The sequence below is a fragment of the Chamaea fasciata genome, unplaced genomic scaffold, assembly GCF_029207755.1.
Source record: "Chamaea fasciata isolate MVZ Bird 193981 ecotype frontalis unplaced genomic scaffold, bChaFas1.0.hap1 SCAF_29, whole genome shotgun sequence".
NCBI classification, from domain to species: Eukaryota; Metazoa; Chordata; class Aves; order Passeriformes; family Sylviidae; genus Chamaea; species Chamaea fasciata.
Window position 1 is genome coordinate 2,235,374 of NW_027094114.1, and position 16,918 is coordinate 2,252,291.

At 49.6% G+C, this 16,918-nt stretch overlaps 1 pseudogene; it reads right to left on the reverse strand.

Moving 5' to 3' along the window:
- Window positions 1-9,135: 9,135 nt before the first annotated feature.
- On the reverse strand, window positions 9,136-10,695 carry LOC136302446 (uncharacterized; annotated as a pseudogene).
- Window positions 10,696-16,918: the final 6,223 nt, after the last annotated feature.

Here is a 16,918-nt window from a genome sequence, read left to right on the forward strand (position 1 = left end):
GGCTGCCCCAGGGGTGGAAACACAGCCCCACCATCTGCCATGGGCTGATCCAGGCTGCACTGGAGAAGGGTGAGGCTCCAGAACATCTACAGTACATCGATGACATCATTGTGTGGGGAAAGACTGCAGCTGAAGTATTCGAGAAAGGAGAGAGGATCATCCAGATTTTGCTGAAAGCCGGGTTTGCCATCAAGAAGAGCAAAGTCAAGGGACCTGCCAGAGAGATCCAGTTCCTGGGAGTAAAGTGGCAAGATGGACGGCGGCAGATCCCCACTGAGGTCATTGATAAGATCACAGCAATGTCTCCACCGACCAGCAAAAAGGAAACACAAGCTTTCCTAGATGCCATAGGTTTTTGGAGGATGCACATTCCTGAGTACAGTCAGATCGTGAGCCCTCTCTACCTGGTTACCCGCAAGAAGAACAATTTGCACTGGGGCCCTGAACAGCAACAAGCCTTTGCCCAGATCAAGCAGGAGATTGCTCATGCAGTAGCCCTTGGCCCAGTCAGGACGGGACCAGATGTGAAGAATGTGCTTTATTCTGCAGCCGGGAACAACGGTTTGTCCTGGAGCCTTTGGCAGAAGGTGCCAGGGGAGACCCGAGGCCGACCACTGGGTTTCTGGAGTCGAAGTTACAGAAGATCTGAAGCCAACTACACTCCCACAGAGAAGGAGATCTTGGCCGCCTATGAAGGAGTTCAAGCCGCCTCAGAAGTGATTGGCACAGAAGCATAACTCCTCTTGGCACCCCGACTACCAGTGCTGGGGTGGATGTTTAAAGGAAAGGCTCCCTCCACGCACCATGCCACTGATGCCACATGGAGCAAATGGACTGCCCTCATCACACAGCGTGCCCGTATTGGAAACCCAAATCGCCCTGGGATTTTGGAGATAATTACAAACTGGCCGGAAGGAGAAAACTTCGGTTTCACGGAAGAAGAGGAGCAGGTACAAGTGACACGGGCTGAAGAAGCTCCTCCATACAACCAACTGCCAGCAGAAGAAACACACTACGCTCTTTTCACTGATGGTTCCTGTCGCATCGTGGGAATGAACCGTAAGTGGAAAGCAGCCGTATGGAGCCCCACACGACAGGTTGCAGAAGCCACTGAAGGAGACGGGGGATCAAGTCAGCTTGCTGAACTCAAAGCTGTTCAATTAGCCCTTGACATTGCTGAAAGAGAGAAGTGGCCAAAGCTCTACCTCTACACTGATTCGTGGATGGTAGCCAATGCTCTGTGGGGCTGGCTGGAAAGGTGGAAAAAGGCCAACTGGCAGCGTAGAGGAAAACCAATCTGGGCTGCTGATGAATGGAAGGACGTTGCCACTCGTGTAGAGAAGCTGCCTGTGAAAGTCCGCCATGTAGATGCCCATGTTCCCAAGAGTCGGGCTAATGAGGAACACCAAAACAACAAGCAGGTAGATCAGGCTGCCAAGATAGAAGTGTCAAAGATAGATTTAGATTGGCAACACAAGGGAGAGTTGTTCCTAGCTCGATGGGCCCATGATGCCTCGGGTCATCAGGGCAGAGATGCCACCTATAAGTGGGCCCGAGACCGAGGGGTGGATTTAACCATGGACAGTATTTCTCAGGTTATCCATGACTGTGAGACATGTGCTGCAATCAAGCAAGCCAAGCGGGTGAAGCCCTTATGGTATGGTGGGCGGTGGTCCAAATATAAATATGGGGAAGCCTGGTAGATTGACTACATCACCCTTCCCCAAACCCGCCAGGGCAAGCGTTATGTGCTAACCATAGTGGAAGCCACCACTGGATGGTTGGAGACCTACCCTGTGCCTCATGCTACTGCCCGGAACACCATCCTGGGCCTGGAAAAACAAGTCCTGTGGAGACATGGCACCCCTGAGAGAATCGAGTCGGACAATGGAACTCATTTCAAGAATAGTCTTATAAGCACCTGGGCTAGAGAACATGGCATTGAGTGGGTGTACCATATTCCTTATCATGCACCAGCGGCCGGGAAAGTTGAACGGTGCAATGGCCTGCTTAAAACTACCTTGAAAGCACTGGGTGGGGGAACCTTTAAGAATTGGGATACTAATTTAGCAAAGGCCACCTGGTTGGTGAACACTCGAGGTTCCACCAACCGAGCAGGTCCTGCCCAATCTGAGCCCTTGCAAAAGACAGACGGAGATAAGGTTCCAGTGGTACACATGAGAGGTATGCTGGGAAAAACTGTTTGGATTAATCCTGCCTCCAGCAAAGACAATCCCATCCGTGGGGTTGTCTTCGCTCAGGGACCAGGTTGCACCTGGTGGGTGATGCAAAAGGATGGAGAGACCCGATGCATACCTCAAGGGGACCTTGTTTTGGGGTGAACTACCCATGACAATGTGGCTGCATCCATATTTGCATATATATATATGTATTTTTAATAGTTAAAACTCAATGTAATATGTTTGTATGGGAAAAAAATTCGGGGTGGATAATGTTGGGGGTTGGGTTTGTTCCTTCTTTCTCTGGGGAATTTTTTCCCCACGGGTTGCCAAGGGGACCGGGTGTTGGATACTTGAGAGTGCTTGGCTGAAACAAAGAGATGGACAAAAGGTGGAAGGGGGAGATAACGCAGGTAAAAGACACAGCTTGAGGCAGCTGCGTGCTTTTCTGCTTCTGGCGTTCGGGAGACGCGTGTCTGCCGCTCCTCGAGGATCTCAGCCGCCGCAAAGCACGCCGAGCAGAAGCTGGGCCGCTTTTTTCTGCCTCGCCTTCGAACTTCTTCGGCGTTGCTCCTCTTGCTGCAGCGTGACCCTGCACCCCCTGCGCTGCCGGGACATCCTGCCCCTGCCTGCCGGGACACCCTGCCATCCCAGCTACCAGCCCGGGACTTTTCCACTGTTCCAGCTTGGTGCTCTGAGGATCCTGCAGGGACACCGAAACCAAACTGCCCTGGGTTTTGTGAAACAAAGCCCTCAAGGTTCTTGGTACTGTTGTCGTTTGTCATTAATGCTGTAGTTGTTTGGTGGGGGGGGAGTTTTTTTTTTGTGTTTGTTTGCTTTGTATTACATACTAGTAATGAACTGCTATTCCTATTTCCCAAATCTTTGCCAAAGAGCCTCTGATTGTAATTTTACCTAGCAGATACCTGTCTTCCTAAACCAAGACAATAAGCCAGAGTGGAGGAGGCAGGGAGCACTGCCTCACCTGGTTTCAACAGTTCTTGAAGATGGTGATAGGATATACTTCAACCCAGGACATTATCCACCCCTTATTCTATTACCATCTACATCATCCCAAATCAATACCTTCCTTAAACTACACACACACACATATATATATATAATGAAATGCTACACACAGTTCTCACTTAAAATAAGGTCTCCTTGTGGTACACAGTGGGTTTCCCCATCCTTTTGCATCACCCACCAAGTGTAACCAGGTCCTTGAGCAAAGACAACCCCACGGATGGGTTTGCCCTTGCCCGAGGTGGGATTAATCCAAACAGTCTTTCCTAACATACCTCTCATGTGTACCACAGGGACCCTATCTCCATCCACTGTATGCAAGGATTCAGATTGGGCAGGACCAGCTCGACTGATGGACCCTCGGGTATTGACCATCCAGGTGGCCTTTGCTAAGTTCTGTTCCCAATTTTTGAAGGTCCCTCCACCAAGTGCCTTAAGGGTAGTTTTAAGAAGTCCATTGCAGCGTTCCACCTTCCCAGCAGCTGGTGCATGGTATGGGATATGGTATATCCATTCGATTCCGTGTTCTCTGGCCCAAGTACTTATGAGGCCATTCTTGAAATGAGTCCCGTTGTCTGACTCAATTCTCTCAGGGGTGCCATGTCTCCACAGGACCTGCTTTTCCAGGCCCAAGATGGTGTTCCGGGCAGTAGCATGAGGCACAGGGTAGGTCTCCAGCCATCCAGTGGTTGCTTCCACCATGGTGAGCACGTGATGCTTGCCTTGGCGGGTTTGGGGAAGGGTGATGTAGTCAATTTGCCAGGCTTCCCCATACCTATACTTTGACCATCGTCCGCCAAACCACAGAGGCTTCACACGCTTGGCCTGTTTGATCACAGCACAGGTCTTGCAGTCATGGATAGCCTGGGAGATGCTGTCCATAGTAATGTCCACCCCTCGGTCACGAGCCCATCGATATGTTGCATCTCTCCCTTGATGACCAGAGGCATCATGAGCCCAACGAGCTAGGAATAATTCTCCTTTGTGCTGCCAGTCTAGATCAACCTGAGATACTTTCACCTTGGCAGCTCGATCCACCTGCTCGTTGTTATGATGTTCTTCATTAGCCCGACTCTTGGGTACGTGCGCATCCACGTGTCGAACCTTCACGGTCAGCCTTTCTACTCGGGTGGCGATGTCCTGCCAAATCTCCGCAGCCCAGATGGGTTTCCCTCTGCGCTGCCAGCTGGCCTTTCTCCAGCGGTCCAGCCATCCCCACAGAGCATTAGCTACCATCCATGAGTCAGTGTAGAGATAGAGCCTTGGCCACTTCTCTCATTCAGCAATATCCAAAGCCAGCTGGACAGCTTTAAGCTCTGCGACCTGACTCGAGCCACCTTCTCCCTCGGTAGCTTGTGCAACTCGTTGTGTGGGGCTCCATACAGCAGCTTTCCATTTCCGGTTAGCACCTACAATTCGGCAGGAACCGTCGGTGAAAAGGGCATATCGTCTCTCACTCTCCGGTAGCTCGTTATATGGTGGGGCTTCCTCGGCCCGTGTCACTTGCTCCTCCTCTTCTTCAGAGGATAATCCAAAGGTCTCACCTTCAGGCCAGTTTGTTATAATTTCCAGAATCCCAGGGCGATTCAGGTTTCCAATATGGGCGCGCTGCGTGATCAGGGCGATCCATTTGCTCCACGTGGTGTCGGTGGCGTGATGTGTGGTAGGAACCTTTCCCTTGAACATCCACCCCAGCACCGGTAGTCGAGGTTCCAGAAGCAGCTGTGCTTCAGTACCAATCACCTCTGAGGCAGCTTGGACTCCTTCATAGGCGGCTAAGATTTCCTTCTCTGTGGGAGTGTAGTTGGCTTCGGATCCTCTGTAGCTTCGGCTCCAGAATCCCAGTGGTCGTCCCCGAGTCTCACCCGGCACGTTCTGCCAAAGGCTCCATGACAGACCATGGCTCCCGGCTGCAGAGTAAAGCACATTCTTCACCTCTGATCCCGTCCTGACTGGGCCAAGGGCTACCGCATGAGCGATTTCCTGCTTGATCTGGGCGAAAGCTTGCTGCTGTTCTGGGCCCCAGTGGAAATCGTTCTTCTTGCAGGTAAACCAGGTAGAGAGGGCTCACGATTTGGCTATACTCGGGAATGTGCATCCTCCAGAAGCCTATGGCACCTAGGAAAGCTTGTGTTTCCTTCTTGTTGGTCGGTGGAGACATTGCAGTGATCTTATTGATGACTTCAGTGGGAATCTGACGCCGTCCATCTTGCCACTTCACTCCCAGAAACTGGATCTCTCGAGCAGGTCCCTTGACTTTGCTCGTCTTGATGGCGAAGCCGGCATTCAGGAGAATCTGAACGATCTTCTCTCCCTTCTCAAAGACTTCTGTTGCGGTGTTTCCCCACACGATAATGTTGTCAATGTATTGCAGGTGTTCTGGAGCCTCACCCTTTTCCAGTGCAGCCTGGATCAGTCCATGGCAAATGGTGGGACTGTGCTTCCACCCCTGGGGCAGTCGGTTCCAGGTGTACTGCACGCCCCTCCAGGTGAAGGCAAACTGAGGCCTGCATTCTGCTGCCAGAGGAATGGAGAAAAAGGCATTTGCAATATCAATGGTCGCATACCATTTTGCTGCCTTGGATTCCAGCTCATACTGAAGCTCCAACATGTCTGGTACGGCAGCACTCAGTGGTGGTGTGACTTCATTCAGGCCACGGTAATCCACTGTCAGTCTCCATTCTCCGCTGGACTTACACACGGGCCATATAGGGCTATTAAAAGGTGAACGAGCCTTGCTTACCACCCCTTGGCTCTCCAGCTCACGAACCATCTTATGGATGGGGACCACAGAGTCTCTGTCGGTGCGATATTGCCGACGGTGCACTGTTGCTCGGGCGATTGGCACCTGTTGTTCTTCAACTTTCAGTAGTCCCACAGCAGAGGGGTCGACTGAGAGTCCAGGCAAGGTACTTAGTTGTCTGATGCCTTCTGTCTCTAGAGCAGCTATGCCAAAAACCCAGCGGTATCCTTTTGGGTCTTTGAAATACCCATTTCTGAGATAGTCTATGCCCAAAATGCATGGGGCCTCTGGACCAGTCACAATGGGGTGTTTCTGCCATTCTTTCCCAGTTAGACTTACTTCAGCTTCCAGTACAGTCAGCTCCTGGAATCCTCCTGTCACCCCAGAAATGGAAATGGGTTCTGCTCCCACGTACCTTGATGGCATCAGAGTACACTGAGCACCGGTATCAACCAGAGCCGTATATCTTTGTGGGTCAGATGTTCCAGGCCATCGGATCCACACAGTCCAGTAGATCCGATTGTCCCTTTCCTCTACCTGGCTAGAGGCAGGGCCCCCCTATTCCTGGTCATGGCATACATTGCTCTCTTCTTGTAAATATGTTTCTGAGGTTCCTTCAAGAGGATCAGTCATATCATCATTCCTGTACCGTCTGGAGTTCTGTGCACGAGAGACCGGAGCAACATTGATTCTAGATGGGCTCTTTGTGGTAGGTGTTTCTCTTTTCAGTTCACGCACCCGGGCTGCTAAGGAGGAGGTGGGTTTTCCATCCCACTTCCTCATGTCTTCTCCATGCTCCCGAAGAAAAGACCAGAGGTTACCTCGTGGTGTGTATCCTCTCTCCCTGGCTGGGGAGCGCCTGCTCCTAATGGCAGAGACTCTCATTGGCTCTGGCTGGATATGGTAAATTTCTTCCTTAAGTTCTTTTTTCAGTTTCTGATGGCCTTCTTCAATCAAGTTCCGGACTTGCTCAGCCAGTCTTGTTTCCACAGACGAGACATGGGTACGAACTGGGGCAGTGACAGTGTCCTTGTAAATTCTTAGTTTAGTAGCCAAGACACCTACCCTGTCCTCACCTTCCCTCCATTGCAGTGTTGCCAGGTAACGTGAGTACATCTCGGGTCCAAGCCGTGCAAATCTCAACCACATCCGTGATGTGCACTGGACACCATCTGGGTTTTTAGGAAATCTCTCATCTTCTGAAAAAATGATTTCCAACACAGCCAATTCCCTCAGGCATCGGATACCTTGTTCTATTGTGTTCCATTTTCCTTGGTGCACTTGGAGGTCTTCTTTACAAAGGTATCTATCCTTCACACTTGTTAGCAGTCGCTGCCAGAGGCTGAGAGGTTCTTGGCTTTTCCCAATCCCCTGGTCAATGACCACATCCCGGGACAACGATCCCAGTTGCCTGGCCTCACTTCCATCCAAAATGGTGTCATTGGCTGCAGCGTCCCAGATGAGGAGCAGCCAGGTCAGGATGGACTCGTTGGTCTGGCGGGTGAATTCCCTTCGCAGGTCACGCAGCTCACCCAGAGATAGAGAGCGAGTGATGATTTCTGGCTCTGTCTCTTCTGCTGATTGTGAAGGTCCTGCTGCACCCTCATCAGCCACTATGCGGACTGATTTGGTCCTTGATTTCTTCTTCTGAACAGGGGCAACTGCTACTGGTTTAGGCTGTTCCGGTTCAGTGATGGTTTGTGTGGAGATGCTGATGGCACCCTTAGTCCCTTTCTCCTCTGTGACAGTCTGCATAGATGTGGACACTGTTGCCTCACTTTTGGCTTCTTTCTCCTCTGTGAAGGTCTGTGTAGATGAGGACACTGTTGCCTTGCCTTTGGTTCCTTTCGCCTCTGTGACACTCTGTGTAGACACTGATACTGTTGCTCTGCTTCTTTTTCCCTCTTCCTCTTCCTTCAGAACACGCTGTATCACACCATGTAGTGTTTTGATTCTAAGCATGGTGCGGGCCGTGCAGAGAAGACAAAGCAGGACTAACAACAACATCATGCTGTCCTTGGCATCCAGAGGATATTCCATATTTTCAAAAACTGCTGAGTCATGCCTGAAAAGCTGGAAAAAATCATTCTTCACCCCTCCCCATAGGGGCTGGGTGAGATTGTTGAGGCCCCAGATGTAGCATCCTAGACCAGAACAAGAAAACAAAAGTGGGTGTATATTCTGAATAATGTTCATTGCCTCGGAGTTTATCAAGCAATGGACATAATAGACCACTAAAGCAATTTTAGTACCATACCCTGGTCTACGCAGGAGCATTAAGACAGGCAGATAGTACCCCAGTTGGGGAAAAATATAGAGAGATAGATATAAGACACATGTAAGCATGTTGAGCATCATAGCGAACAGGTGTCTTCTTCAATACAAAATTGTAATTCTGACTTTTCTCAGTGCCTTGTGCCCGACGTTGGGCGCCAAAAAATGTAGTAGTTTGAAGGCAAAACAAATGAGAGGCTCCAAGTCAGAGATACAATTTAATAGGAAAAAAGGAAAGAAAGTAAAATAAAATAGATGCAATAATACAAAAGACCACTGACAGAGTCAGAATACAACCTGAGCGTAGTGATGGAAGCAGTCCAGATGAGGTGGTCTTCCTGAAGCAGTGATCCTGTAGAAAGGTCTGGTAGCTCGGGTCCTCTGGGAATCCAGTGGGTAAGGGCCCCTCTGGTGTTCAGAGTCTCAGCTTATATCCAGGCTGGAATGCTTGGTTTCTCCCTCTGGGCGGAGCATCTCACAATGGGATGGTGAGTCATGTGATAAGGCCTGATGCGCCCATTAACAGGAGGTAGTCCATGAGAGGGGTTATCTGTGAGCTGTGTAGCAAAGGTGCTGATGGGCCCATTAACAGAAGATAAGCCAGAGTGGAAGAGGCAGGGAGCACTGCCTCACCTGGTTTCCACAGTTCTTGAAGATGGTGATAGAATATACTTCAACCCAGGACACCAGGTAAAGTGAAGAAGCCAAAGTGTTTATTAATGGAAGGCGAAGCAAAGGGATGAGCTGGGAGGGAATAAAGGGGGGATGGGCAGGGTCTGAGGGTTGGAGGGAGGGAGCTGTCAGCAGGGAGGGAGAAGGCAGGAGCTATGGGAGCTCCCCTAAGGCTGAGCTGTGCCCAGCATCAGCCCTGCCTGGAGTGACACTGAGCGATGTTCTCTTCACTGGCTCCTGCTACTGTTCTTGGGACACTGGTTCTCTGAATCCAGCAGATGGCCTTAGTTCTGCAGATCTTTGTCCAAAAATTGCTTGGATTTCCACGTTAGTAGAGGATGGGCTGTCGTCTTTGCGGAGAGGAGGTGCGCTGGGTTGTCGGTTTGATGGATCCAACACAATATGTGTAGGACAGAGCCAATTAGAAATTATTTTAGCCAATTTCTCATATGGCAATTTATCCATTACTACTTGTGGCACTCCCCTTTTCAGTCCTAGCCACCACTGTTGCTGCCAGTTGGAAATTTGTTTTCCCTTTTCTGATTTTTCATTAGGAGAGGCAATGTGCCTGACTCTGGGTTTTTCTTGTTTGTCCTCTGAGTACTTCACTGGTCCATATTTTCTACTGTGACTTATTAACTCCTCTGCTACCTCACTCCATGTCCAAAGTTTATGACTGCTGTTATATTGTGTGCTAGGAGTTGTAAAAGGTGAGGAGTCAGTGGAGTCAGTGGAACCAGTTTGATCTCTTGTATGGCCAAGAAATCTTTCAAGTCTATCTGTTGGAGAGATAGATGCTCTTGTTTATTGAAGAAGAATTGCTGTTGGTTTAAGAGACTCTGGCAAACCTCGAATTAGGGGGGTCATAATCTCAGGTTTGGCAGGCTGTTGCATTGGTGACTCATAGCCAGAGATTAATTTCCTTTCATGTATCATTTGCAAGCATGCAGCTTTGTGTATGTTTTCTAGGAGTTGGTCTGAAGTGCCGACTATTGCCAGAGGGTCACCCCTCTCTAGGGGGTTTAACCCCCCTGCCCAGTAAGCTGCACGCTGTGTCAGGGACCATGGAGCACGTGTATTTCCTGTTGTTAAGAAAACTCCATGTCCCCAATAGCCACTTGCTTCTTGTTCACTTAATTTGGTCACCCCCCGTGAGGGAAACTCTAAACACATACTCTGTCTCTTATTCACTTGGGAGGCGGGAGTATTCTTTCTTTAATTTAGCTAATTCAGTGGCCATGTATGGTATTTCTTTGGTGGTTATGTGGGGATCACGATCCTCTTCATTTATAGAATTATATTCTGTTTTGATGAGAGGTCTCAAGTTGGAGCAACAGTGTTCCCCACAATTTTATATGTGTTCTAATTCTTTCTGAGGGTATATTTGTTTAATGTTGTCTGTCTCCTTTCTTTCTATTTCTGTGGGTGAATCTGCAGATTTTAAGTTGTTACTTCGCCCTTTTGCAAGGGAAATCTGCAGCAAATAATTCTTTCCTGTTCTAATTGTGTTTGCAAAGCTTCTACCAAATTTTGCAGGGATTCTATTACTGCTTTTTCTTCACTTACCCGTTTAAAACGGGTTGCTATGGCTGCCGAGAGACAGGCCCCCCAAACTGAGCAAAAAATGGTTTTATTTCTGCCCAGTTTATATCTAACATCATGTTGTAAAGGATATATTGTATTTACTATGTTTTCAAAGTTAAACCAATTATTCTGTGCCCACCTTTCTCCATCTGCAGAAGGTCTAGCGCCATGTTTCGCTAACAAAGCATAAAATGCATTCTTATCTTTTTCAGTCATTTTGTGAAGGGACCAAAACCACTCTCAGGGAGGTATTCTTAAAGTTACACCAAAAGCACAGCTACAACTGTGTTTCCCTTCGCTTCCCTGGAATGGGCGAGGAGACCAAAACTGCCTGAGAGGTTCACCTTAGTTGCAAATAGTTGTCTCCTCAACTACACCAAGCAGCCCAAAACACACAAAAAAACCTAACTACAGTCCCATCTTTTGCACAATGAGATCTTTTTGTGAAATCCTGATGACAGGGAGTGCTATTCGCCTGGGCGTATAGAGTTTGTGGGAATTTTCCTTCCCCCCCCTTGCTTTCTAACAGTGCTCACCAAAATGGCGTGCTAGGTGCGGCTGAGACGAGGGTCCTTCCCCTTTTACAAACTATATAAAACCCGCAACCCCTCTGTCCATCAAGATCCTGTCCGTGACGCCAATTTAATGTCAGGGTCCGCAAATATATGCGGGGAATCTGATGGTTTGTTTTAAGGATCTCAAGGCGCAAAAGACAGAGCAGGGGACAACTCAGTTTACTCAATCAAAAATGCACCTTTATTTAGTGCCAACAAATGCGATAGTGGGGATTTGAAGGGAAATAAAGGATAGAGAGAAAAGAGAAAGAGAGGGTGGGTTATAGCTACCAACGGAGAGATGAAATCCTCGTGGTCTGGCCAATAGATCCGTCTTCTTCTGTGGGGAGATCTCAAAGTCTCTGGTTAATTCAGGGGTCCTTATAGTCTTTTCTGAAGCGACAGGGAGTTGGCCAAACAGGTGGGGGAAATCATTACAGTGTGCTCATTTTGAGAACTCAGAACAGGTCAGCCGTCAGCAGGTACAGTGTCAACCAGTACAAGTCAGCAGGCGCAGTCACTTCACCGTGACTTGCCCATTGTTTCTGCTCAGGTTCTGATGTTCCGATAGAAATGCGTGCTGGGTTTTTTCCATCAAACACACCAGCAGGCAGCACTTGGTCAACATCCCACCTCAGCCAAGCCAGAACTCCTGTGCTGAGATTTTAAAGTCCCTTTTAGGGGTTTCAGTCTCTGTCCTTGACGATAGTCGTGAGGCAGATGAGGGATCTTTGGATTGTCTCTTACACATGGGGCCCTGCAGTGTCACAAGGGCCCTTTGGTTCCATGATGCCCTACAGTGTCACAACAGTGGCCTTGGTCCAATGGAGCCCCAAAGTGACACAGTGGCCACTTGGTTCCATGAGACCTTGTAGGATCACAATGATCTCTTTGGCTCTGCAGTGTCACAATTGGACTCCTGGTTAAAGGAGACCCCAAAGTGTCACAATAGATCCTTGTTTCCATAAAGTCTCACTGTGTCATCATATTCTCATCAGTTCAATCAGGCCCCACAGTGTCCCAATGGTCTACTTGGCTCAGCAGTTTTGAAATGGCCTTGGTTCCATGAGGCCCTGCTGTGCCACACAGACCCTTGGTTACACAAGACCCCACAGTGCCACAAGGATCCCCTTTGCTTTCATAACACCCAAAAGTGTCATAATGGCCCCTTGGTTCTCGGAGGCCCCTCAATGTCACAATGGACCACTTGGTTTCCTTGGCCTCCCCTGTGTCACAAGGGTTCCTTTATTCCATGAGCCCTTGTAGTGCCACACTGCTCTCCTTGGTTCCATGAGGGCCTGAAGTGTCACAACGTCCCATTGCTTCAATGGGGCCCCAGAGTGTCACAAAGGCCCCTTGGTTCCGCAGTATCGCAAAGGACACTTATGGTTCCTTGAGGCCCCAAAGTGTCACAGTGGCCCCTTGTTTCCATGGGGACCCCAGTGTCATAAGGGTCTCCTTGGTTCCATAGTGTGACAACGTGACAGTGCAGGACTCCTGCTCCTGGCTCCAGGAGATGCCCAGCACAGGCTGCCTCTGCCCACTCAGTGCCAGCCCCTCTCCCCAGGCCGGCACAGTAGCCCTGGGCAGGGGAGTAAGGGGCCTGGCCAGAGCTGGTGCCTGCCGCTGCAGCAGCTTCCTCTAGATTCCTCCCTGCAGGCACAGAAACTCTCCCTTGCTCTTCTCCCTGGACATCCCTTTCCCCAGCTGAGTGTGCCCTGGCTGGCCGGGCTGGCTTGTCCTGCTGCCCCAGCCCTGCTCCCCACAGGGCCCTGAGCTGGCCCTGCTGCTTGGGACACACCAGGTTCTGCTGCTGTCCATGGCCGGGGCTGCAGGGAAGCAGCAGCTCCAGGGGAAGGTTGCAGAAAGGCTCTGGGCACTGAGGCTGAAAGGGGCACCCCAGGGTGTGCAAGTTCTCTGTGTGGGAGCTGAACCTGTGACCCCTTTAGCCTTCCCACGTGATGGGGCTGCACCTCCATCTCCAGAGATGTGACAGATGGGAGCAGAGACAAAAATTCCTGCTGGATTCTTTATTGTCTTTGCTTCTACACGTGACCTGGATCCGTATGTAGAGGACGGGTTTTGTGTCAGATCACACTGAGAGAGTGATAAGAATACTATTATTTAGCTGAAAAAATATGTCATGCATAATACACAATGAGAAAAAAAAGACACCTATGATCGGAAGAGCATCTGAGCTTTTCAGATGATAAGAGATTCATTGATGTTGCAGTAATCAAACCTATTCAAATACTTCCCTCAGGGCTTCCTTGAGATGACAGGTGACCAGCAGAGGCCAAAGCCAGCCTGAGTTCTCTGTCCTGGAAGCTTTTGTCTGGAAGAACCCTTGCATATAGGGAATTTTTCAGGGGGAGTATCAATTTTGGCCATGGGCACCTGGAAAGACAGATGGTTCTTTTCCATCCCATGGTAACTCATAAGGTTCCATGGACATGTGCTTCTAAAAGAGTGTTACTTTTATACAGTTGCTACATGTGTATTACAATTTACCCATTACTGTACCACCCACCCCAAGTTCCCAAATTCACTCCTTGTTTCTTCTATCCCTGCACTCTTGAGCCAGATGTCTTCTACTTGTCTTACAACCGTCCTTGAAGGGAAAGGAGGCCCGGCATGCCTTGTTCCTGTGCTAAAACATCACAGGCACAGGAAAAGTCTAATTAAGCCTTCTGGTTTCAAGCGCAAGGCTCTGTGTGGCCAGGCAGAGGCAGGCAGGACGCAGAGCTGTCAGCAAAGGAAGGGCCCAGCCAGGTGGGGCAGCCAGGGGATGACGACAGCCTGCAGGGACAGAGGCGCAGGGCACGGACACCGTAGGACAGCCTGGGCTGCACAGGGCACAGGGATGGGCAGCAGCTGCAAGGCCCTGACAGAGCCAATTCCTGCAGCACTTTGGCCATGGCTGCTGGGCCTGGGCCTGAGCCATGAGGAGGAGACAAGTGACCCTTGCAGGCCTGGGGCCTCATTGCCTCCTTGTCCCTGCTCAGCAGCCTGGCAGGGGCCGCCCCATGGTGCTACCCTGGGCATTGCACATCCCCACATCCCAGTGGGCCGGGAAGAGCCCTGAGCACTGAGGGAATGTGGTGGTTTAGCATGAATGTGAAAGATTTTTTTTTTTTTTTTTTAAGAAGGAATAGTATGGATTGACAGCTTGGTTGACAAATAAGAGTGTTGTACATGTCTCTTGGGACCCAGTCTTGAATCAAAGGTACCAAGTGACTCAGTCGTCTTTCTATTTCTGGCTGGCAAGGAGTTAACACCACTTCATAAGTCAGAGGTTCAGGCTAGGCCTCCCCAGAGCCAGGCCTGGCAAGGCCTTGGGAGGGCCACTGCCTGTAGGAGAGCTGCCTGGGCAGGCACTGTCCCCTTTTTCTTCCAGCGCCTCTGATGGGGAGAGGAGGAGGATTGCAGATCGGCAGTGCTGGCCCTGTGCCAGGGGCCGCGGTGGCCGGTGGCCGTGCTCTGGGCTTGACTGCCGGAACCTCTTGTCTCACAAAATCACAGAATGTGTAGGCTGGAAGAGACCTTCAAGGTCATCGAGTCCAACCCAGCCCTAACACCTCAACTAGATCATGGCATCAAGTGCCACATCCAGTCTCCTTCTCAACACATCCAGGGATGGTGATGCCACCACCTCCCTGGGCAGACTATTCCACTTTTTAATCACTCGTTCAGTGAAAAACTTCTTCCTAATTTCCAACCTGGATTTCCCTTGATGCAGCTTAAGACTGTGTCCTCTCGTTCTGTCAGTTGCTGCCTGGAGAAAGAGACCAACCTCCCCATGACTACAAGCAACTTTCAGGGAGTTGTAGAGAGGGATAAGGTCACTTCTGCATCTCCTTTTCTCCAGGCTAAACAAGCCCTACTCCCTCAGTCATTCCTCACAGGAGTTGTGTTCCCAGCCCCTCACCAGCCTTGTTGCCTCCTCTGGACAGGTTCAAGCATCTCAACATCCTTCCTAAACTGAGGGCCCAGAACTGGACACAGCACTCGAGGTGTGGCCTCAGCAGTGCGGAGTACAGGAGAAGAATGACTTCCCTGCTCCTGCTGGCCACACCACGCCTGATCCAGGCCTGGTGTCATTGGCTTTCTTGGCCACCTGGGCACACTGCTGGCTCCTGTTCAGCTGACTGCTGACTAGAACCCCCAGGTCCCTTTCCGCCTGGGCACTGTCCAGCCATGCCGTGCCCAGCCTATAATGCTGCAGGGGGTTATTGTGACCAAAATGCAGGAATCAACACTTGGACTCATTAAACTTCATTTTGTTAGACTCTGCCCACCCATCCAACTGTTCCAGGTCTCTCTGCAGAGCCATCCTATCTTCCAAGCGGTCGACACACACTCCCAGCTTAGTGTCGTCCACAAATTTACTAATGAAATATTCGATACCCTCATCAATGGCATCAATATAAACATTGAACAGAGCTGGCCCCATCACAGACCCCTGAGGAACACCCCTGGTGACTGGCTGCCAGCTGGATGCAGCACCCTTCCCCACCACTCTCTGGGCCCGGCCATGAAGCCAGTTGTTAACCCAGCAAAGAGTGCTCCTGTTCAAGCTGTGGGCTGCCAGATTTTTCAGGAGCGTGCTGTGGGAGACAGTGCCTAAGGCCTTGCTGAAGTCCTAACAGACACCATCCACAGTCTTTCCCACATCCACCAGGCGGGTCGCCTGGTCATAAAAGGAGATCAGGTTGCTCAAACATGACTTACCTATCCTAAACCCGTGCTGGCTGATGGAGGAGAGAATTTTGAAAATTCTTCTCTGGAGCTCCAGGGAGCTAATCCAAGTTTGAGTTGCTTTAGATCAGACCAGGGCCGGAGGAGGGTCATCCATCAGTGTTCTTGAGCATGATTCTTCTCCATGCTCCCCCTGCTATCACTTTCAGCCTTGAAGTTCTGGGAGTCAGCTGGAGAAGGAGAAAAAAAAAAGACTTTAGGCAAAGACATTAACCTTTTTCCTTCCTTCATAGAAGACAGAGTGATTTGAAATGTAAGGAGAGAGTATGAGACAAAAGTTAGCAAAAGAACTGATAAAGACTATTTGAAGAAGTGGCTATTTATGACCAGACTTCTCTGGATGTGAATTACAGAAAAAATAGATTATTATAATGCTGTTTGGGAGAAGGCAAGTTCTAGTCAAACAGTTGTATGTACTGATATGAATGAGATTTAATTTAGGATTTTGAATAGAAAATATACCCGGCTCCTGGGAAAAAATAAGGAAGTCTCAGCCTTTGAGACAAAGATGCTTCTAGAAAGGAAGTAATTTTGAAGTTCTGGCTCCTAGGCATAAAAGGAGGTCTCTATTTCTTTTGAGGTAGTGATGATTTTAGAGAAAGAAGAAGAGAATCCTTGCTTTATACTAGAAAAGCATTCTTAAAATGGTACCCCAAACATGCAGAGGCCCATAAGCAGCTTGGGAAACTGTTATATGGGTGGGACTGCACAGAATCTGCAAAAATTCCGTGTGGTTGCAGATTTGTGACCATGAGAACCACCAGACCTTTTCCTGTGGCATGTATCTCCATAAACTCTTGAGAGGCTCCTCTCCCAAGGTGGTGCAGGATTGTGTTTAAATAGTTGCAACTGGCTAAAAATCATAGTTTTCTCTCTGTTGAGTGGGAAAGTGAACGGTTTGTGGTAAGTGGAAAGATGTTTGAATGTCTCATTTTTCCTTTTTCCTTTTCTTAGTGTATGCTAATAAAATCTATCTGTTTTTACTTTTAAGTTGAGCCTGTTTGAGCTTTTTCTCCCAAAATCTTATCTCCCAGCTAGTAAACAAAATTCGGCAAACATAAAACCACCACAGGAAGGGACACCATCTGCCTTGACAGGGGCTGGAGCTCAGGCCTTGGCCTTTTGCA